Source organism: Acinonyx jubatus, chromosome D3 (genome assembly GCF_027475565.1).
Source record: "Acinonyx jubatus isolate Ajub_Pintada_27869175 chromosome D3, VMU_Ajub_asm_v1.0, whole genome shotgun sequence".
Lineage (NCBI taxonomy): Eukaryota > Metazoa > Chordata > Mammalia > Carnivora > Felidae > Acinonyx > Acinonyx jubatus.
This window is the reverse complement of record NC_069392.1, coordinates 43,847,016-43,869,562: the sequence shown is the minus strand read 5'-3', so window position 1 is coordinate 43,869,562 and position 22,547 is coordinate 43,847,016. Positions and strand designations below refer to the sequence as shown.

The following is a 22,547-nucleotide window of genomic DNA, read 5'->3' as shown; positions in this document are numbered from 1 at the left end:
ACTACTTGCCCAGCCAAGTCACCATGTCTCTTTACTGGAAGCTACCAGTAACTTTCTCCCTGCTTCTTCCCTTGTACCTCTAAAATGCACCCATAACACAGCACAGTGAGTCTTTAAAATATGTCATTTCATGTCATATTGAAATGACATATTTTGCTCAAAATTGTCCAATAGCCCCCATCTCACTGAGGGTAAAAGACAGTCCTTGCAATGACTTACAAGGCCTTCCATGACCTGGCACCTAAAAGTTTTCTGATTTCATCTTCTATTCTTTCTGTTCTCATGCCTCTCCAGCCACACACCTGCTTTCTGTTTCCCCACCGTTCCAGGAATGCCCCTAACTTGGGAATTTTATACTAACTATTCCCTCTGTTTGCAGTGTTCTCCCTTCAGGGAGCCATGTGGCTCACTCCCATACCTCCTTCAGGTCTTCGCTCAAGTATCACCTTATTAGAAAGCTTCCCCAGCTAACTTACAATTGCAACTGTATCTCTCATCCCAGCACTCTCTTCCCTTTTCCTGTTTAATTTTTTCCCATAGCACATATCATCATTTGATATACTATTTATTTTACTTATTTACTGATGTTCTCCCTCTCATCCACAAAATGTAGGCTCCATGTATACAGGGAATTTTTGGTGTGTTTTATTCATGGCTATATGTCTAGCACCTAGAATAATGTTTGGCATATAGTAGGCTAGAAAATATTAATAAGTATTTTGAATGAATGGTCATATCTTGCTTCAAGGCCATGTGATGAAACAAATCTCAAGTAAAGCTCAAACACAAGGCTCTGAGGAAGTGATTTCCATGACCACCTATCTGCTTACACTACCCCAAAGAACAAGAAGCTGTATTGTTTTCGCTTTATTTTGTTTCGATTCCCTTATACATCATGTCCTTGTATAATGTATAAGCATGTCCTTAGACAATGTATACAGCCTGTCCTTGTATCCCAGGACAGCTGTCCCTTCCCATTTACTCTGCTCTGTTCTCCCTCCATCATGTGGTTTCTCCACCATAGTATAGTCTGTTCTTTCTAAAGAGGAAAACTACCTTACTAAAATGTAAATAAATCTTAGAGTTGGCCTGTACGTCAGAGATAAGTATAAAGCAATGAGACTGAAGCAGAGATTTTCCATTATAAAAAACAAACTATTTGAAAAACCAGGAGTCAATTTTTTTTCCTGCTCTTGACCTTGAGCAAACTGGGCTGGTTAGTCTAGGGTAGAAATGGAATGGGGCTTCTAGCTGGATTGAATGTGTCAACTGGGTGTATTAGCTGCTAATTTAGGATCATGATATGCTTCAAATAACATTTAAATATCTGTATGCTATGTTGTTGGGGAAAGTTCTCAGTTATATCCTTCTCACCCTGCATGTCAGCAAAACAGCCAGTGTGGACCTGTAATGTCTATGCTTAATGCACTCTAATGGGCTGGTTTCTACTAGTCACAGACACATGCCAGTTTTTGTTACAGTTGATGCACATGGTCACTCACAGTACCTTAATGTAGTTTAGCTCACTGACCATGATTTATATAACCTGCAGTTTCTGTCTAGTTGACTCATTCATTCTCTCAATCCTTGAATCATCTAAACCTTCCTTAATAATTTCACCTGCATTTTGTCTTCTAGTCCAGAACTTCCCTGTTCATTCTTTAACCCATAGAGAAACCATCAGCCAGTTAATATCACCACATTATCACCCCAGCCACCACGCTCTTGCTCCAAATTCTATTTGAGTCAATCCTAGAATCTCCAGCCTTTCTTCAGAGTTAGGTCTCCTGAAAGATTTGTCCTTCTCACTCTTTTCAACACCTACAATCCCAATACTGCTTCTAGGAGCAAAGGATGTACACTAAGGCCCAAACAAACAGTTTTCCCTACACTTAATTTTCACAGACTCCTCTCTAGCCTGTCTAAGGAGGAAGGGAAGATAGCTAAGATAGCTCTGAAGGGCATTGCCCAGGGACACAGGCCCACTTAGAGACTGAGTTTAGTAATAAGATTATAGAATGCTTCCCCTCCTCCACATATACCCCCACCACTGCCACCAACAGGGCTTCAGTATAATAACAGTGGCCTACAGCTGAAAGAGTTCTGAGAGACAGGTTTTCTCTAAGGTGAAGTACTTAGGAAAGCCGAAAGTTAACAAGGGAGATAAAACGAGGATGTAAGAGAACTTTGAAGCTTCTGGCACCTACAGCTCCAGCAAACATTAAACACAGCCCAACTCCTAGCTAGGTTAACACAAAATCTCACACTAATGGCCTATTACCTGATACATCACATGAGGCTTTCAACAAAAAATTACTCGGCAAAAAAAACAAACAAAAAAAACACAGCCTGAAGAAAGAGAGCAAGTGTCAGAACCATACATAGATATAACACAGTTACTAGAATTATTAGACAGGGAATTTAAAATCATTAGGTTGAATATGTTAAAGGCTCTAATGGAAGAAAATAGGCAACATACAAAACAAGTGGTTAATGTAAGCAAAAAGATGGAAACTTTTAAGAAAGAATAAAAAAGAAAGGCTACATATAAAAAACACTGTAACAGAAGTGAAGAATATCTCCAATGGAATCATTAGTAGACTGGATATGAATGAGGAAAGAGTCAGTGAACTTCCAGATATGTCAATAGAAACTTTTCAAACTGAGATGCATAGAGGAAAAACAAGTGGAAATGAAATAAAACAGAACATCCAAGAACCATGAGACAATTACAAAAGATGAAACTTATGTATAGTTGGGATATCAGAAGGAGAAGAAAGTGAGAATGGAGTAGAGAAAATATTTGAAATGATAATGGCCAAGAACAGACACCAAACTACAGATTCAGGAAGCTCAGAGAATACCAGGTTGGATAAATATCAAAAGGAATATACCTTGGCATATCATACTCAAATTTCAGAGAATCAATGACCAAGAGAAAATCCTTAAAGAAGCTAGAGAAACAAAACATCTTACATATAGGGGAGGAAAGGTGTGAGTTACATTGGGCATCTCATCAAAAGCCATGCAAGCAACAGGAGAGAAGAGTGAAATATTTAAAATGTTCAAAGAAAAAACCAACCAACCCAGAGTTCTATATCCCTCAAAACTGTCATTCAAAAATGAAGGATGGGGTGCCTGGGTGGCTCAATCAGTTAAGAGTCCAATTTGATTTTGACTGAGATTATCATCTCATGGTTCATGAGATTGAGTCCCACGTCAGACTCTGTGCTGACAGCACAGAGCCTGCTTGGGATTCTCTCTCCCTCTCTGTCTCTGCCCCTCCCCCATTCACCCTCTCTTTCCCTCTCTCTCAAAATAAATAAATAAACTTTTTTAAAAAGTGAAGGAGGTTATGTGAGTGAAAAACAAGCCACAGACTGGAAGAATATATTTGTAAAACACACATCTGATAAGAGACTTGTAGCCAAAATATGCAAAGAACTCTTAAAACTCAATGATAAGAGAACAATGAAACCCAATGAAAAAGTAGGCCAAAATTACTCTTTTACCCTCTCCACCAACACAGGCTGCTTTCACACCAAAACCATGAAGAAGGCCACCCAAGTCATCACTGAGAAGTACTACACACTCCTGGAAGTACTTCCACGCCGATGAGCACATGTGTGAGGAGATCACCATTATTCCCAGCAAGAAGCTCACAACAAGATTGCAAGCTATGTCACACATCTAATGAAGCGGATTCAGAGAGGCCTGGTGAGAGGAATCTCACCACACTGCAGGAGGAGAAGAAAGAATTATGTTTCTGAGGTCTCAGCCCTGGATCAGGAGATCATTGAAGTAGATTCTGATACTAAGGAAATGCTGAAACTCTTGGACTTTGGCAGTCTGTCCAATCTACAGGTTGTAGACACTCAGTCTACAGTTTGGATCAATTTCAAAACACCACGTGGATCTGTTTGAATCTTTCTATTGGGCTGTATTATCTTCAATAAACCTTGGACAACAACAACAGAAAGTAGGCCAAAACCTGAACAAATACCTCACCAAAGATGATATACAGATGGAAAATAAGCATGTGAAAAGATGCTCAATATTATATCTTTATAGAATTGCAAATTAAAACAACAATGAGATCCTGCTACACACCTATTCAAATGGCAAAAATCCCAAACACTGACAGCACCAAATACTGACAAGGATGTGGAGCAGCAGGAGCTCTTACTGCTGGTGGGGATGCAAAATAACACAACCACGTTGGAAGACATTTTGGCAGTTTCTTACAAAGCCAAACACAGTCTACCATATGATCCACCAATTGTGCTCCTTGATATTTACACAAATACATTGAAAACTCATGTCTACACATAAATGTTCACATAAATGTTTATTCATAATTGCTCCAAATTAAAAGCATCCAATATGTCCTTCAACAGGTGAATGGACAAATTGTAGTACATCCAGAGAATGGAATATTATTCAGTGATAAAAAGGAATAATCTATCAAACCATGAAAAGACAGGAAGGAACCTTAAAAGCTAATTATCAAGTAAAAGAAGACAATCTGAAATGCCTACATATTGTATGATTCCAATTGTAGGACATTCTGGAAAAAACAAAACTATAGACAATAAAAATATCAGTGGTTGCCAGGGGTTTGGGAATGTGGGAAGGGGTAAGGAGTCTTACTGTAACACTGGAGTCTTTTGGGATGAAACTATTCTGTATGATATCATAATGGTGGATACATGTCATACATTCATCAAAACCCCCAAACTTGTACAATACAAAGAGTGAATCCTATTGTAAACTACGGACGTTAGTTAATAAAAATGTATCAACATTGGTTCATCAATAGTAATAAATGTACCACACCAATGCAAGATGTTAATAATAGGGGAAACTGTGTGTGGGTGAGAAGTAAGGAGGTATATGAGGATTCTGTATTTTTCACTCAGTGAATGCTCTAAAAAATACAGTCTAGTAATTTAAAAAAAAAAGTGAAGGAGAATAAAGACCTTGTCAGACAAAACCTTCAATCTGGAAGCTTCTGAAGCTGATACAGCCTGCTGAGTTTGGGGCACACTTGGCAGACTATAGAAATTTAGCATTCCTGGATGTGAAGAGACTTCACCACTTTGCTCAGTGTGAAAAAGTAATTATGGGCCCCAGTTCGGAAAAGTAAAGATGTGTATTTTATCAATATAGAGTGGAGACTAGCATTTGTTGGCATATGACTGATCCTGTGCTAGGTGCTCATGTGAATGATTCTGTGTTAGGTGCTTAACATTCACATTATTCCATTCCTCTCTTCCTTCCTTTAAAGAAGATACAAGGTCCTTAAAGAGTTTACTGTCTAGTAGAGGAGACTGGCAATTGTAGGGTAGTCCAGTATTGTGAGGTCTATGTGCCTGGGATAAGGAGATTATAAGGTATGGTGGCAGCACATGATAGAGTACATATCCAGCCTTGAGGGCACAGGAAAGGCTCTTATGGGAGGTGACATCTACATTGACCTGAGGATGAGTGGCAATTAGTCAGGTAAGGGGGAGGGGAGACACGGGGAGAAAAGCAGATTCCAGGCAGAGAGAACAACCTCTGTGAAGGCCCAGAGGTGAATGAAAGTCAACAGTGTTCAGGATAGAGAGAACTTACAATGCCAGAATTATGGAGACCAAACATGATGCCAGGGTGGTAAGAAAGGACTGGATCTTGCCAGCCAGGGTGAGAAATATCCTGAGGGCAGCGAGACGTTGTGTAAGGAGGGGAGTAAACCAAAATGACTTGCTCTTCCCAAAGATGTCTCTGGATGGATTGTGGAAAATGGGCCAATCTTAGGGACAGAGGACTCTTACAATGATCTAGGCACCCAAACTAGAGATGGAGATATAGCTACTAAGCTTCAAGAGAGCTGGAATCAAGAGCTGAAACTTGGCAGTTTATTTGATTGGAGAGTGGTGACAGGGAGAAAGAAATTCGAGAGATAAGTTTTCTGGAGACACCTGATGGCATCTTTAACTGAGTAGAAAACAGATCTGTGAGGTTAGAGAGAGGAAAGATGATGGTTTCCGTCTGGAACATTTGGTTTTGAAAAGCCTGTGGGACATGGGTTAGAGTGTATGGACGTGAAACTTGGAAAAGAAATTTGGGCTGGAGAGAAAAGACCTGAAAGTTGCTGGCATAAAAGTAGTGGTTAAAGTGGGAGATTTATTTTTACAACAATCATTAAGGCAGATATTTCTCTCCCTGTTTTCAGAAGAGGGAAGCAAGGTTTGGAGAGCATAAATAATTTGCTCAAAATCAGTCAGGGAGTGGTGGAGCCAGAATTTTTAACTGGTACGTTTCCACTGCACACCATTGTTTCTGGGTAAATGCACTGTTTCTGAGTAATCTGATTGTACTGTTCCTATGGCTTTTTTCCTCCCACATCTGAGAATTCTGGAAAACATTCCTCCTTGTCACAGAAACTAACCTGGAGAAATGTCACTGTTCACAGCTCAAAACTTCTTTTTTGGAAGCTAAGATAAAACGCATCAACTTCTTCATGAGAGTTTCCTTTCATCTGGACGGAATGATGCCAATGATGCTTGGTCTATGAAAGGAGCCCTGAGTGTCCTTCCAAACCAGACCTGTAGTGGGGACAACCCTTGCCATCATGTTAACGGTCTACCTCCTCGCGCACTAAGCTGACATTGCACACGTCAGATAAGTGGTGACAGAAGCAGCCAACCCATTCCACTTGCTGGTACAAGGCTGGCTCCAGGACTTCTGGCTCTGTGTTTGACCCATCCTCCATCCTGTCACTTGTCTCCTCCTCATGGAGATTCCCAAATCTCCCTCAACCTGGCCCACCAACTCCACCTCCTTTCTCAGTCCTGATAGCACCAGAGTTGAAGCCTTTTCTTATTTTCCATTCAGAGGGAAACTGGATGTTCTTTGTGATGACCTCATCTCTCTTGGCATCCCTCTTCCCACCCCCATCTCCCAGGCACTGTCATTTTCATTTGCATGGCCTCTGGGGTCTTCAACTATGGAGGGACCTGCTTCATAGCTGACACCAAGGCTCAAACTCTAACCTCTCACACTTTCTCATATAACATCTCATCTGCTGGTGGAATACATTTGTTTGTGATTACAGGCTGCTTACAATACCATTGCACAGGGCCTTATGTTATGGCCCAGCGCCATGAGAAAACACATTAGTAATTTTTTATGACCCTAATGCAACCATGCAGGATTTCCCTAAAACAGAAAACATGAAGGGATTTTATTGTCTTGCACTATTAGACATCCCTTATGGCTGATGCATGTATATTAGAACTAACAGAACATAGGATTTTCCAGACATTTTGGGCTGAGAGGTTTCTGACTCTAATTAGTGAACATCCCTTGTTTATCTGCTCTGGGGGACATAAAACACACAAGGAAATTACAAACAAAAGGCATCAAGGTTTTGAATGTTTCTCTTGATATATTAACTTACTCCTGGGCTTAAATGAGATGCTTTTAATAAGCCACTTCTGAAAGTAACTGTGAAATGATAAAAATTGGAAGAGACTGGTGAATTCTCAAAGATTCTTACTGCACCTCTTTGAACAATAGCATACAACATGGACTTCAGTTAGACCAGGACACCATCTGGCTCTCCTATGGGGTGGCTCTCTGTCTCTGTCTCTGTCTCTGTCTCTCTCATGCACACACACACACACACACACACACACACACACACAAGCACACACATGCATACACCCCATCAAATAAAAATGTCTAAAAAGAGAATAGTGGACTTTCATTTGGCCTTAAGAATAAATACATACATTATTTCTATATAAAAAAAAACATTCTATGTTTGGCACTGTTAATGGTGTTCAATGTCTACCCAGGAGTTTTTTGATAAACTAGCAGGAGAGAAGTTGAGAGTTTCTAGCTCTCTCAGAGGAACTACACTGGAACATTTTAATTACTTTTCTGTGAAGGACATGCTCATTCTAAATCTGGCAGCTCTTAGAGGCCTCTCCACCCAGCTGGGAGTGTGTTCCCAAGTGCCCAGGGGGTGAAGGTAAGTCAGCCAAGAGTATTAGAAGACAACAGACCCCAGGCAATGAACAAACCCTATCTAATAAAAGGGCTTAAATTAGAATATTTGGAAACATTTTTAATACAGAGTGTTAGTAGTTGACACGGTGGCGTCAATTCTTTAAACTCCGCACAAAAGTGTGACAGCTACCTTTCCCAACTGCCTATCAGCCTTCAAATACATGCATCCCATTGAGTGGCAAAGGGTGAGAACCTGGCCAAGCATTTCTGTAGTAAGATCCATGGGAAAAACATAGTAGACAAAGCAGAATAATAAAGTACAATGATATTTGGGTTTCACATCAGCTTTGCTATGGTTATAGTAACAAATTTTCCAAGGCTCAAACAGATTTAACCTCCCTTAAAAAAAGTAGTATATTGTGACATACTCTGGGGAAAGTGCTATTCATGGCATCTTACCCCTCACAGAATGGAAAAGATGGGTTTGCATTCTATCACTTCACCTGTCACCTTCCCTGGGGTTGAGTGTTACCCACCTGTCTCCCATGGCTTCCAGGGAACACAAATGGGCTCGCCCTCAGTGCACAATTGCACTGATAGGCAACATGGAAAGTGCCCTTAAAATAATAAGACTGATTTGTGTGTTGCCTTTTTCATATCTGGACTCATCTACGTTGTCATTTCTACACATCGGTTTTACTGAAGGCTATGTTCTCAATACTATTCTGTAAATACTGAAAAGTATTTCCATTGAACCAACCAGATACTGTAAAGGAGCTCCAGCTCAGCCACCCTTCCAGCACCTCAACAGGAAGAATTTGCCATCAGAAGGAACTGGGATTATCTAGGAGCTAATCCCAGGAGTTAGGCTTTAGGCCATCCGTTCCCTTGGCATGTATTCTTCCTTGGAGAAAAGATCTTTTCTCTTTTCATTCACTGGACCTATGATTGAAGTGGATAGGTAACCCCCAAGGGCATACCAGAGACTCACTAATCAACCCCATTCTGAAGGAGAGAGCACTGCACTTTTAGTATATGTTGAGGGTATATACATGACAGACACAGATACGGTGTGTGGCAACTTGATATTGACTGCGTTGTAATGAATAAAATGTGTCCAGGGCTTACTGGACTGGACAATGCCTCTGAGAAGTATTGCCATGAAGTTATGACTGGAAGCACATTTTAATCGTGTTTGGCTCATTGTAGCTCAGTTTTAGATCATGTAATCTGTGGAGAGCATCCATTGATTGGCATATTCTCCTAAATTCAGTTATAGTTTATGAGATGTGGAAGAGAGAAACTCCACTGACAGCAATTACCTAGGATTCATAGGACTTTGCTTACTTCGCAAATGCTCTTTCAGTGGTAGACTTTTGCTTGCTCCTGTCCAACCCAGGTTTGGCTATTCTTAGACCTGGAATTAAATCACTGAAGTCTAGTCTTCTCAGGTTTCCCTCCTCCCTGGGAGAGTAGATTTAGAGTGATCATAAGAAAGTCAACTCATCCCTAATCATTTGGCCTGAAGAGACCCAGAATGCTCTTCCCTCTTCCTTTTACAATCCTTCCAATAAAACTTCTCTACTTTTTTTATCCCTAGGTGGAGAGCGCTCTCAGAGAGTTCACACAGTGAGTGTGGTTTGTGCATTCAATAGTAAGATCTAATCATTGCCTCTTGAGGGCTGAAAAATGAAAACACTGGATAAGAGCCCACCTTCTGGCTTCATGCTTGTCAAGAACAGGATCTATTAGCCTTTTAAAGAAATACTGATAATAAAAAGCAGACTAAGTGAGCTATGTGAATTGGCATCTAATCAATTATTTTCTGAGCTCTTTCTCCCTTAAGTTACTCAGAGCTGCAAGAGCAAACAAGATTTTACTGTTTCTAACCCTCTTGCCTTCCACAAAGCTTGGGGAAATATATAAGCCTGTGTATGCCCCCATTCTTTTTGGGGATGTTTTATTATCATCATCTCCATTGTAGAAGAGGTCATATTCCCTTTAATTAAAGTGCATACAAGTCAGAAACTCCTCAGCCTGCATTTCCCAAGCATCAAGAGGTACAAGGCCTGAGTTTTCCTCCCATAGCCCACCAACAGGGCCGGGACATCAGTGGTGTGAGGACGAGGACAGCCGCCAGCCAACCCAGAGCACAGAGAGCTCAGGCTGCTTTCTTTTTCCCACATCAGTTCTTCACTGTATTTGACCTAGAAGTTTTGGATGCGGACAACACTGCATACTTGGAATAATACTTTTTTTCTCTTTAAACCTTTTGCCCTATAGATGATTCATTTCTCCTGGGCTAAAATTGGACTCATCCTGAGCATCTTTGCATGGAAGACATTCCAGCATTTGGAGGGTCTCATCACAGATTGGTTGCACTGGATGCTCTGGTTTGCCTTCACCTCCTCTTCTACTCTCTCCATACTCAACCTCCACCCTTTGCTTCTACTACATATATCATTGGAAGAAGAAACACATTTGTGATTTTCCCTGAGTATGGGCCAATTCGTTATTTTAGCATGGGTGTGCCTGGTTTCATAAGGTGCATACCAGGCAGCTGAAGAATGATGTCAATTTTGACCTGCCATCTGTAGTCCCCACCCAGGAGATTTTTAGAAGCACTAACTCCCCCAGCTCCCCAAGGTCATCTTTGTTAACCTCTGTTAACCCTTAGAGGAGCACAATAATGACAAAAGAAATCACAAAACACAAAGAAAAGGCAACTAAAGGGTATATGGTAGTTAAATATTTCTATTTTTCTATTAAAGTAAAAAAAAAAAGCTACTATCCAAACGTGGGCCTGAGATAGGTGTGACTAATGCCATTGTCTGGCTTTTGCCACAAAATACTTCTCCTACGAAAAAAGTATGGGATTACCTAAAGCACCCAGTTACTCTTATTAAGTTCAGATTTTCTTAAAATTAGATTGAGAAAAATCCATTTCTACATGGAGTGTGCATTACAGAATAAGCTTAAATGCACATGTTTCCAGGCCTAGTCTGAAATCCTGTTGGGTAATTCCGGCCAGGCCTTGACCCTGGGTGTTGTGAGGATCAGGAATGGTGTTGCCAGTTATTGTCTATTTTGTTAGAAGCTAGATTTGAACTTGGGAGTGTGATTAACACTAGCTCAATTTTCCCCTCCTCCAGACAACCACTGAAATCACTAAGGCTTCTGACAGGATAAACATGTCTGTTAGTTTGTTCCTAGGAATTATCCTATACTTTTTGTTGCAATATATTACTTTTCCCCTTTCATCACTCCCCCACCCCCACCCCAGCACCTTTCCCCTCCACTCTTTACCTACTTAGACCTAGATCTGAAGCCATGGAGTCTCCTGGGAGTCTATTCACATATGTCAAAGCTCAGTCAAGGTCTCCCTGAGCTGGAACAGAGCTCATTCTTCCTGTCATAATTTTCTGTTCCCAGGGTCTTTGTTGTCTGTTTCTAGTGCTTAATCATTATTCCAATAGAAGAAAGCGATTTTTAATATTTTTAATGAATAATTCAGGAATCTGAATAAATACCCACATTTTCAAAGGAAGTCCATAGCTTCCTCCTTTCCCAACCCCTCTCCATAGTCAACAAACATTTGTGGAAAGCCTTTTATGAAGCAGCTGCTCATCTGGGTCCTCACATTTTATTTGATCGTCACCACCAGCCATTAACCGCACATGTGGTAGGTTCTCAGGGAATCTGTTCTGGTTAAATGGATTACCTTATAGAGCAGAGTTATTAGCCTAACTTTAGAGCTGAGGAGACTGAGGCCCCAAGTAGTAGTTAAGCAGTTAAGTTAAGTGACTTGTTCAGACTGTGCATTGGCTGAATTTGTCTTATGTCCATCCCTTTCATTGTCTTGGTCATATTCGTGTCTGTTGTTAAAGCTTCCATTCTGCTGGTACCACAAATAGGGCTGTCTAACATTCTGTCTTATTGCTTCAGAAAGGCATGGTGCTATTTATGGAGAGAACATGGGTTACTGACCAGCGTGGTGTTTTGCCTTTTGGCCTTTGGAATGCAGTCTACAGCATTTTCTCCAGAAAACCTCACACAGATTTGTGTTTGCAGAAAGGGGTCCAAAGGCTTAATTATTTTTTGGGAGCCCTACTATTTGTCCTTTGCTAACCAGGTCATCCTTCAGACAGAAAAAATGTTGTGTATGACCCAGCCAAGGCTGCTGCTCAATGGGGTTGACAGCAGGCCAGAAACTCAAAAACCCTGCCTGCAGGCCTGATCATGTCCAGAGAGTAAGCTGACAGAAAGCAACTCTCTGAATACATCCTGCATGCATCTGTCTCCTCTATGCCTTCGTTCAAGTCTGGAAGAGTTACCAAAAAATATGCCTACTTGACCCTTTTTAATGGGCAGTTGCATTGGTTCCTCTGAACGAGGAAGAGGCAGCCTGCCTCTTCCGACAGAGGCAAAGTAGAATCTGATAGGCATTACAGTGGCCTTTATATTTCTGTGATTTACAACATTTTTAAATGTGTGGTTCCATCACTGTCAGTGACAGCTGCCACATCTGGTTCTCTTGGGAGGTGGATGTAGAAGTGCCACTAAATAAAAACTTGGGAATTTCAACATTTGTTCTTTCTGTTTTCCCCACAATAGTTTTACAGATATGTTCACGTGACTAAGACTCTTGCTAAAAACCCCTAAAATACTTGAGAGTAAATTACAAAGGAGCCAAGTGTTGGCCCCCCTCATTCTGCAGCAGTGTGTTCTTGGGGGTCTCTTGAGTGAAGAGGGGAACAGACAACTGTTTGATCAGTGAGTCCATCAGAACTGTTAGCCATGCTGATCCTGAAAAGAGAGAGCAACTCAGAAGTCTGGTGGGGTGGCCTGTCTTTCATTCCACAAATATTTTTTTGTCTTCATACCATGCAGAGCAGTGTGCTAGGTAGAGAAGGACTTGAATGCTGGTTATCTTCAGCTCTCCTGGTCAGTTAACACCTATCAAGGAATCTCTGTACTCCAGAATATGCTCCAGTTCCAAAAGTGGATGTCAGCATTTTCTGGTCAATTCAGACATAATGTATGTGTCCTTAAATATCAGCAAAACCACAGTTAGAGTGGCAATGATCATCTAGGTTTGTGGGTCCTCTCATGAAATCAACATTGATTTTACCCTTTCTTAGTGTAGAAATTTGTAATGTGTTCTCCTTAAACACACACACACACACACACACACACACACACGCACGTCAGTTTATTTGGAAGACCACACACAGCTAATCATTTGTATAAGTTGTGTTAGATCAAATGGGAGAATGCATTTAAAAGGCTTCCTATGTTATGGCCCCCAGTAAATGTGAGCTGCTGTTATCACCCTGTCACATCATCATCGTTGTCACCATATTCTAGTGTTTTCCTTGCCCTTGATTAGAAGTTAAATCAATGGGAGCTGAGAACTCAGGAAGTAAAAACTCGTCTTTGTACCTTGATGTGCACTTTTTAAGATATAAAGTGAAATCTAGTTTGCCTCTGATTTTAAACTGAAGGCCTTCCAATGAACAGCAATGAACATTCCATTTTAAGTGGGATTATTTTAGTATCTGTTAAAGAATCTGAACAATCCACTCAAAGAGCATGTGTTACATGCTCTGTGTCTTCTTTACACCCACCTTGGAAGTGGGGAAGAGAAGGGAACCAGCATTTATTGAAAGTGTGCGATGTTCTAGGCATTTCACCTATGTTTTAGGATTGTTTCCCCCTAAAATTCGTATGTTGAAATCCTAACCTCTAGTACCCCAGAATGTTACTGGATTGGGAGACAGGGTCTGTAGAAAGATAATTAAGTTACAACAAGGTCATTAGGATAGGTCTAGTTCAACCTGACTGGTCTTATGTAAAAGAAGAGATTAGGACACAGACACACACAGAGAAAAAACCATGTGAAGACTCAGAGGGAAGACAGCCATCTATAAGCTAAGGAGAGAGGCCCTGCTGATACCTCCATCTATGACTTCTAACTTTCAGAATTGTGAGAAAATAATTTCCTTTGTTTAAACCACCAACTCTGTGGTATTTATTAGGACAGCCCTAGCAAATTAATACAACATATGTTATCCCATTGACTTTTCTGCACAAACAAATGTTGGGTCATTGGGGTTTTTGGTTTTTAGTCTTTTAAGTCTCCTTTAGTTTTCAATTTCCACTTGCATCTCTCTCTCTTTTTTTTAATTGAAGTTTAATTAACATACAATGTTCTATTTGTTTCAGGTGTACAGCATGGTGATGCTTCTATACATTACTCACTGCTCACCATGGTAAGCATAGTCACCATCTGCCACCATACAACATTATTACAGTATTATTGACTATATTCTCTATGCTGTACTTTTCATCTCCTTGACTTATTTATTTTATTCCTGGAATTTTGTACCTCTTAATCCCCTTCACCTATTTCTCCATCCCCCACCCACCTCCCCTTTGACAATCACCAAGTTTGCTTTCTGTATTTAAAAGTCTTTTTGATTGTTTGTTCATTTGTTTTTTTAGATTCCACATGTAAGTGAAATCATATGGTAATTGTCTTTTTTAAACCAATGTATTATTATCATAATTTGTAGGTAAGAAAACTGATGATTTGAGAGATAAGTAACTTGTCCATGGTCCCCAGGTTGTCAAATAGCTTGGCCAGGCTTCAAACCTAGTTCTGCTGGAGGATACCTGATATATGGTAATATTGTAACAAATATTAACTCTTGTCATTTATTATTGCTATTGGCTTCAGAAAGATAATATCCCATTCAGATAAGCACACTACCAAGAGATGAATTTTATGTAGATTAATGGAGGTATTTCATGTAAAGAAGGAAGGAAATATACTGGTTTTCTTGTAGGAAAAGCAGGAACCCAAGTCCCACAAATATTGCTCAAACTCAGCATGAAGTTGACCTTAGCTTCTTAGCCATAGGTTATTATATAAGCCTCCAAAATACATAGTTTTAGATATCAAATGTACATTGATTTATAAGCAGAATAAGAGGTCTTTTTGGTGGAAATATGTTCTGTAGGGATAGTGTTAGAATGCATTTACACCCACTCTAAAACCCAAAATTCTTTTCTAAATAAGACCTTAGAAGTCTTTGCCCTAGTCAGTCAAAATGGCCCCTATAATATGGCCAAAGATTAAAATTTATGTTCACAATTGTTTTAAACCAAGATATTACTCTCTGGCTTCTCAATCATATTTTTATTCTTTTTGTACATCTCATCAAAGCATTTCGATTAGAACAAGTCATTGAGCAGAGAAGCCAAAATAAATAGTTGATTTAAATTACTACAGTGAAGGGACCACAGTTTCAGTCAGGCCTAAGTTATGGGGACTTTTAATGATTCTATGAGGTTCTAGTGTTTATGGAATTGGCTTGTACATTGATTGTTTTTTTCTTCCTGATTTATTTCTGATTTCTAAAGTCAACCCATGAATTTCTTAGTCTGTCTGGTCAGAATTTTTTGATGGCTTCTCAGAGGTTCCAGACTCTGAGAACCTCATAGATTTGCAAACCTCATGGTTTGCTTTGCCTTGGAACTCATTAACTCCTGTCACTTAGCCTGAAGCTGGTGACCTCTGCCTAGCAACCTGGCCACATTACCTATGTTTGCTATATAAGAACCAGAGGTGCCATCCAGCTCCACTGTTTCCATCTCTGCTTCTGGAATGGACCAGACAATGCTGCAGTCAAATGGGAATAAAGCTAGAGTACAATCCATCCACAGTGTAATCTTCGTTCATGTCTTTCTGGGTGTATCAGGTGATCTGGGTGGATCAGGGGACATCATGGAGTGGTTGAGTGCACAAATTTTGGGCATGGGCAGAATTGGTTCCAATGTCAACGGCCACCTACGAGTCACATGACTCTGGGAATGTTACTTAATCAACCCAGACCTCAGTTTCCTTATTCATTTTTTTTCTTCCTTATTTGTTAAATGGAAATAACAACTATGTTGCGGGTTTGCTGAAAAGATTAAGGAAGTAACATAGGTGAAGCATCTGGGAAAGTGTCTGACATGTGGTAGGTGCCTAATAATGAAGACCGTAAACAGAAGTTTGATAACTTCACCTAATATAACTTCCAGTGCTTGCTGTGTGGTTGAAATTTCATTTGCAACACAACAAAGCCTCCTTATATTTCTACAGGGAAAAAATACCATGGCAGCCTGATGTGCAATTGGGATTTAACCTCACATAAGACCCAAGAGTCCCTATGGAGGGCATTCTCCATGTGTTTCAAACTTGGTGCATCATCCACCAAGCATGTTCCCTCCGGAAAAGCAGGAGACCGCCCAAGGTTTGGATAAGTTCAGGGAAGCATCTGAACTTTTTGGGAGCTGTCCCATCAAAACTGGAGTTGTCTGGGTTTTGACCGCTGGGGCCAATATTCTTTTCTGTCTGGACTTTTAAAAAAGATCAGAACATTGGGTTAGTATTCCCAGTTCTCTGTGTCATTAGAAGCTCTTAAGCACGAAGATTCCACTAATTTCAACCAGAATTTTGTGGGTAAAAGACATGAGTAATGTGAGAAAATGAATGAGGACATTGGCACTCACTGGGGGAAGTTAGGAACTTCAAGGAGAAAAATAAAAGCTGTCTTCATCAGCCAGCCTAAGTTGGAGGGGTTTTTAGGATATGTGATTGTTCCCAGCACCCTGTTTTGAATCTCTCTTACGTTTCATAAAGTCAGAAAGTTTGGGTTTGAATTCTGTTCGAATATTAACAGATGGGGTGTAAGAAGACTTCTTACAGCCTTCCAAGCCTCAGTTTCCTCATTGGTAAAAGGAAATATTAATAAGTATTCTATAGGGCTGTTGATTCGTTCGTTTATTCATTCATTCAGTTGGTCTGGCACATAGCGAGCACTCAGTAAATAGTAGCTCCCAGAAAGTTTCTATGGAATCTTTGTAATTCCATGTACCTGGATTTCAAGGAAAATTTCACATTTGTGTCTCAACTTTTTTTATTTTGCTTAGGAATACATTTTCACCTTTATAAAAAATGCATTTGACCCTTTAGAGCCCTCAGAGAAATTTTTTAAATAGAAAAATGTGTGTCCTTCTAAAATCAAGCCAGTGCTGGGGCACTTGGGTGGCTCAGTCAGTTGAGCGTTAGACTTTGGCTCAGGTCTTGATCTTGCAGTTCATAAGTTCGAACCCCAAATTGGTCTCTGTGATGACAGCTCAGAGCCTGGAGCCTGCTTCACATTCTGTGTCTCCTCTCTCTGCCCCTCCCCTGCTGACACTCTGTCTCTGTCTCTGTCTCTCTCTCTCAAAAATAAATAAACATTAAAAAAATTTTAAATCAAACCAGTGTTATTGAACCTCACTAAAATGTTAGTTAGGCTCAGTCTGTATGTTTCTCAATTCACTTTAATTACCACTCATACAACTTAGCTACATCCAAATGTGTCTACAGGGTCAAGCCATCAAATGGCTTGACATTCAGGAAAGAAGCACCCTCAGTGACGAAGAGCACAGGCCCCAGCTCCATGAGGGTCCCCAGTGCTGCTACATATACTGCACACCATGAGGGTGAGCAGAGTGTATGCAACTGTTTGCCTTCATAGAGTTTATGACTTTGCATGGCTTTTAATACTTCCCTCAAGTAGTATCATTCGCCTCTCAAACTTTAATAATTCTTTTTTGAGTAGTGTCTTTCTGTCCTCCCCTCCCCCCCCATCATTTTGATTTCTAGTCTATTGTCTTTCAGAGTCTGGAGTACGCTCCTGATTTATCCATGACTGAATCTTGCACTACCCTGAAGAAAATTGTGATTTGAGTAAATACCGCACATTGCTTTCATTAATATGTCACATTAAATTTAAAATCTCAAGTGCAAATCAAAAGTTGGACATCTTAACATTGTTCATACTTCAGGAAAGTCTGCAAGCTGGGAATAATTTTTTCTCATGGGCCAAACACACCACACACACACACGCATGCGCGCACACACACACACACACACACACACACACACACACGGCAGATTCTTATGGTTCCCAACAGTTTTGTTTTGCTTTGTTTTGTTTAACCTCCTCACCATCAAGCATATAGCTCACCCCATGAATGAGCAGCATTTTCTCCTCAAGGGCAGTGATTCTGTGGGTAGGGCCACATGTAATTTGAAAAAGTATATTCTCCCACCCCATGGTATTGAGAATCATGTCTCCAATTGCATCAAGAGAATAGGATTCCTTCTGCCTGCTCTGATGGCTTTATTGAGAAAAGCTTGGCCAGAATTGTCATGCTTTGAAGTCAGCAAAATCAGCACCTTAATCTGTTTTGGAGATAAAGGGTCCCATTGGAATTCTTTCTTGAGAGCTTGCCTGAATAGTTACCCTCGACATCCCTGTTCCACTCACAGCCTTTCTGCTGTCATCATGCACTCACCATAGTGACCTGTTGCTAGGTCAGTGATGTCCCCTGATGGTACCAGGAAACCTTCCCAGCCCCTCCTTCTTGTAGAGAAACAAAGAGAAGGATCACTAGACAAAAGCTTGAGATTTCCTTATGAAAACATAATGATTCTCTGAGAGATTTTATAGCAGGCCCAGAATAAAAACAAACAAACAAAATAAAAGAAAACAAACAGAAAATGTTTTCCTCATATTCATTCCATGAAGAGTTCAAATTTCTCAACAGCAAAAAATAAGTCAGGAAGGCTTATAAGGGAAACAGAACAAAGAAAGCTCTTGGGGAACAATTCTGAGAATGGCCTACTTCCTGGCCTCGTGTGAACTGTCACCTATGAGAAGGCACAAAGTGAGGACATCATTCATGGCCTGCCTCCTATCCTTCTCATTTCCTCCATGAGAATAACAAAACTGACATAAAGCAAAAAGAGATGGGTACCACTCACCACGTCAGGAAAGAGAATCAAAGAGCAAGAGAAAAGGAAGAGAGGGAGTGACCGGTCACATCCAGGGGCCTAAACAGAAACTCATTTTCCAGGAGAGGAAGATTTGTCCAGCCCCTCATGTGGGATCTGGGACCTCCAAGCTGCTGAGTTTGGGGCTGGCAGCAGCTTCTCAGAATCTGCCTTTTGAGAGTAAGTGATGCTTTCCTTCCAATAGATTTGACTAAGCTAATTATGCCTTTGCAGTTGTTCCTACTTAGAGGGAAAGGGCAGCATTTTATCAAGAAGATGGTTTTTGGCTGCTTGTGTCAACCTGCTCTCCTTTTTTTTGAGAACTGCCAGTTTCCAGAAGTCATTTCCTCCCGGCCTGGAGTTGCAGGTACAATAGCACACAAAAAAGAAGAAACGAATCATCATCATCATCATCATCATCATCATCATCATCATACTACATAATAATAACCGTGGCCAATTCTATGACCAAATATTGAATTTATTTTTTAGCCTTCATAGATATTAATAGTTGCCACTGACACTAACTGACCTGGTTTCTCATTACAACAAAATTCGATTTTTCTGGAATGGATTTGGGACTCTCCCACAGAATGGTGGGAAAATACAGGCAGAGTAAGAACATAGTTGGACAGGGAAATTTGAGTAGGTTTCTTAGCAACCTGTTAGATTCACATTTGAGTAAAGAATCCGACTAATTTGGAAATACTGCTTATCAGAAACATGACTACTGTTCAGTGGAAACGTGTGTGCCTAAAGGAGAGTTAAGCTGCTGTGGGTGACTAAGTTCACAGGCATTGTCTCCTATGGCAGCATTCTGCAGATTTAAAACAGGTGGATGGCCAGTAATTTGCCTTTTGTGAAAATAACATTCTGTTAAATGTGATATTAATATATCATATTTCTCCAAGAGCAGGCCATGCCTTGCAGGCTTCATCTAACGAATTCTCCCAACATCCCAGGAGAGCGGAACATGAATGGGAAACTGATTTGTTCATATGTGGCCAGTAAAGTTCATGATTTCCTAACAGGAAAATGTAAATTCCCCCCAAAAATAACAACAACAACAAAACCAACTATACTGCCAAGGTAGGGATTCTGGCGAGATGTTCGAAGGGGGTGAGGTAGTAAACAATGATGTGAAATTCAACTTTGAAGAAAAGTTTGGGGAGAGCTAACAGAAAGATAGAAGGTGGGGTGGGTGAGGAAGAAATCTTGGGTGCTTTGGGAGGGAGAGAGGTTGAGAGAGAGAGAGAATGGGAAACTGACTCTGTGTGACAATTCTTACACAATTAGGTTATTATTTATACAGAAAATTATGATCCCTTGAGATTTGGTTGAAGAGTCATCTTCAGTCCTGTTTTTAATGGAAACATCTTACTGTTTATTAATAACAATAGCTACCATGTAGTGGGTGCCTAAAAAGTGTGGTCGGGCTGATTGCACAGAATCCCTCCAACAACTGGATGACATCTGCATTCCTGTTATTCTCATCTAACACAAGAACCTGCTGTTGAATGACTTTCTGAAGTCTCAGGGGTGGTAAAAGTCAGGGCCAGGGGCCAGGCCCACTTCTGTCTGCTCGTAAAGCCTCTGTTCATACCCACGGCATTATGTATTCCCCGTCTCCTAGGGCAGGGGAGGCATAGCTAGAAGGAAAACAGAGGTCACATTTAGAGGGGCTGAATAATGAGAACAACTTATACCCAAACTTTAAACTGTTGACTCGAACACAGGCGCTGGTGGAAGCAAAGGGATCTGGTAAAGAGAGAAGAAAATCCATATGTGGTAATAACACTGTGTAACTCATTTGTGTGGAGCATCCAGAGTTGTAATGGGTCACGTCGTCAGTGGAGGCCCAGCCATGTCGTGTGACATCATGCATGTAGCTATCACCGCCATGGCCTTGGTGGTTTGTCTCTGTCAGCCACAGGGCTGATTGAGTGGGAGAAGAGCCCATCTCCCACCAGTGATAGAATTTTTTTAGACTTGCCCTGTTCATTTGTTAAATGTTTATTTATTTTGAGAGAGAGAGAGCATGTGCATATGCACACAAACTGGGGTGGGGCAGAGAGGGACAGAGAGAGAGAATCCCAAGCAGGATCCGCATTGTCAACACAAAGCTCAACTCAAGGCTTGAACTCATGAACTGCAAAATCATGACCTGAGTGGAAATTGAGAGTTGGATGCTTAACCAACTGAGCTACCCAGGTACCTTATCCTTGTCCGTTTTTCACAGAACTCCATGTTATTACTTTGTTGAGCCATGAATTGAGCTATAGCCGTCTTTCTCTGCTCAGGGATTTAGCCCAAGCTGCCAAAGGGGTTCAGTTAGAAGGCAACTGGTGTGTGCCCACCCAGTGTGGCATCCACAAGCATCCTTCCTACCAACACCCCAGTTAAGGTTTCTCCTGTCAGAATGAGCTCCTCTTCTGAGGGCTCCACCCCAGAGTCATGGGGTGGCCCTAATCTCAGGGTCTAGGTCCTGCCATTGGGCATTACCTCAGATGCTCCCTGTGTTATCTCACTGAGTATGTTCTTTAGTTTAAGCCATTGTGAAAATAGCACTCAAGCAGCCTATTTCTGCAGGCCTGAATTTCAGGTGTGACTCTTGGGCTTATACTTGCTAGCTGTGAGATTTGGGACAAGTCACTTAAAAACAGACATACAACACCTTTCTAAATCTTGGTTTCCTTATCTGTTGTATGTGGGTACCAGCAGCTAACTGAAAACCAACTTTATTTTTTTTTTTCTAGCATCCCACTTGTAGGACAAAAAAATAAATAACAAGAAGTCAAATTCAATTTTGGGGTTTCTTTTATAAGCCAATTTTTCAAACTCACCTGTGAAGATTTAGCCTGAACTCCTATGCTCCTGGAACTACATCTCTAATTATAACATCCTTGTAGTTGCAGGTTTTAAGTTAATGAAAATGGTTTCATGGAAGATTTTTGTAATCTTCACGTAATCCTGTGGAGTAAGTGGATTTGCTTTTTATTCCCACTTTACAGAGAAGGAAACTGACAACTGAGGCTTAGTGTTTTGTTTTTTGGCTTTTTTTATTTTTTTTTTTCAACATTTATTTATTTTTTGGGACAGAGAGAGACAGAGCATGAACGGGGGAGGGGCAGAGAGAGAGGGAGACACAGAATCGGAAACAGGCTCCAGAGCCCGACGCGGGGCTCGAACTCCCGGACCGCGAGATCGTGACCTGGCTGAAGTCGGACGCTTAACCGCCTGCGCCACCCAGGCGCCCCTGGCTTTTTTTTTTTTTTTTAAACAACTTGCCTTGAACCTCACAGCTCCTCAAGTAGAGCTGATCCTCAAACCCACATCTTCTGGCTCTGATCCTCAGTGCTTGTCCCATGGCCCATGGCACTGAGGTCAGTGATGAACCAAATGATGATCTAAATGACTCTGAGACTGAATGTGATTCCAAATCTTCAAAGAGATTCTAGGGGCGCCTGGGTGGCGCAGTCGGTTAAGCGTCCGACTTCAGCCAGGTCACGATCTCGCGGTCCGGGAGTTCGAGCCCCGCGTCGGGCTCTGGGCTGATGGCTCAGAGCCTGGAACCTGTTTCCGATTCTGTGTCTCCCTCTCTCTCTGCCCCTCCCCCGTTCATGCTCTGTCTCTCTCTGTCCCAGAAATAGATAAACGTTGAAAAAAAAAATTGAAA

At 41.0% G+C, this 22,547-nt stretch overlaps 1 long non-coding RNA gene and 1 pseudogene across 1 annotated transcript in view; both read left to right on the top strand.

The window, feature by feature from the left end:
- Nucleotides 1-433: 433 nt before the first annotated feature.
- Nucleotides 434-8,563, top strand: LOC128312446 (40S ribosomal protein S17-like; annotated as a pseudogene).
- A 5,433-nt stretch (nt 8,564-13,996) lies between these two features.
- Nucleotides 13,997-22,547, top strand: part of LOC113602214 (uncharacterized) — a 61,484-nt gene continuing 52,933 nt past the window's right edge. The window contains exon 1 of the long non-coding RNA XR_008291786.1: nt 13,997-21,848. This is a non-coding gene — a long non-coding RNA (uncharacterized LOC113602214). The remainder of the gene's footprint in view (nt 21,849-22,547) is intronic.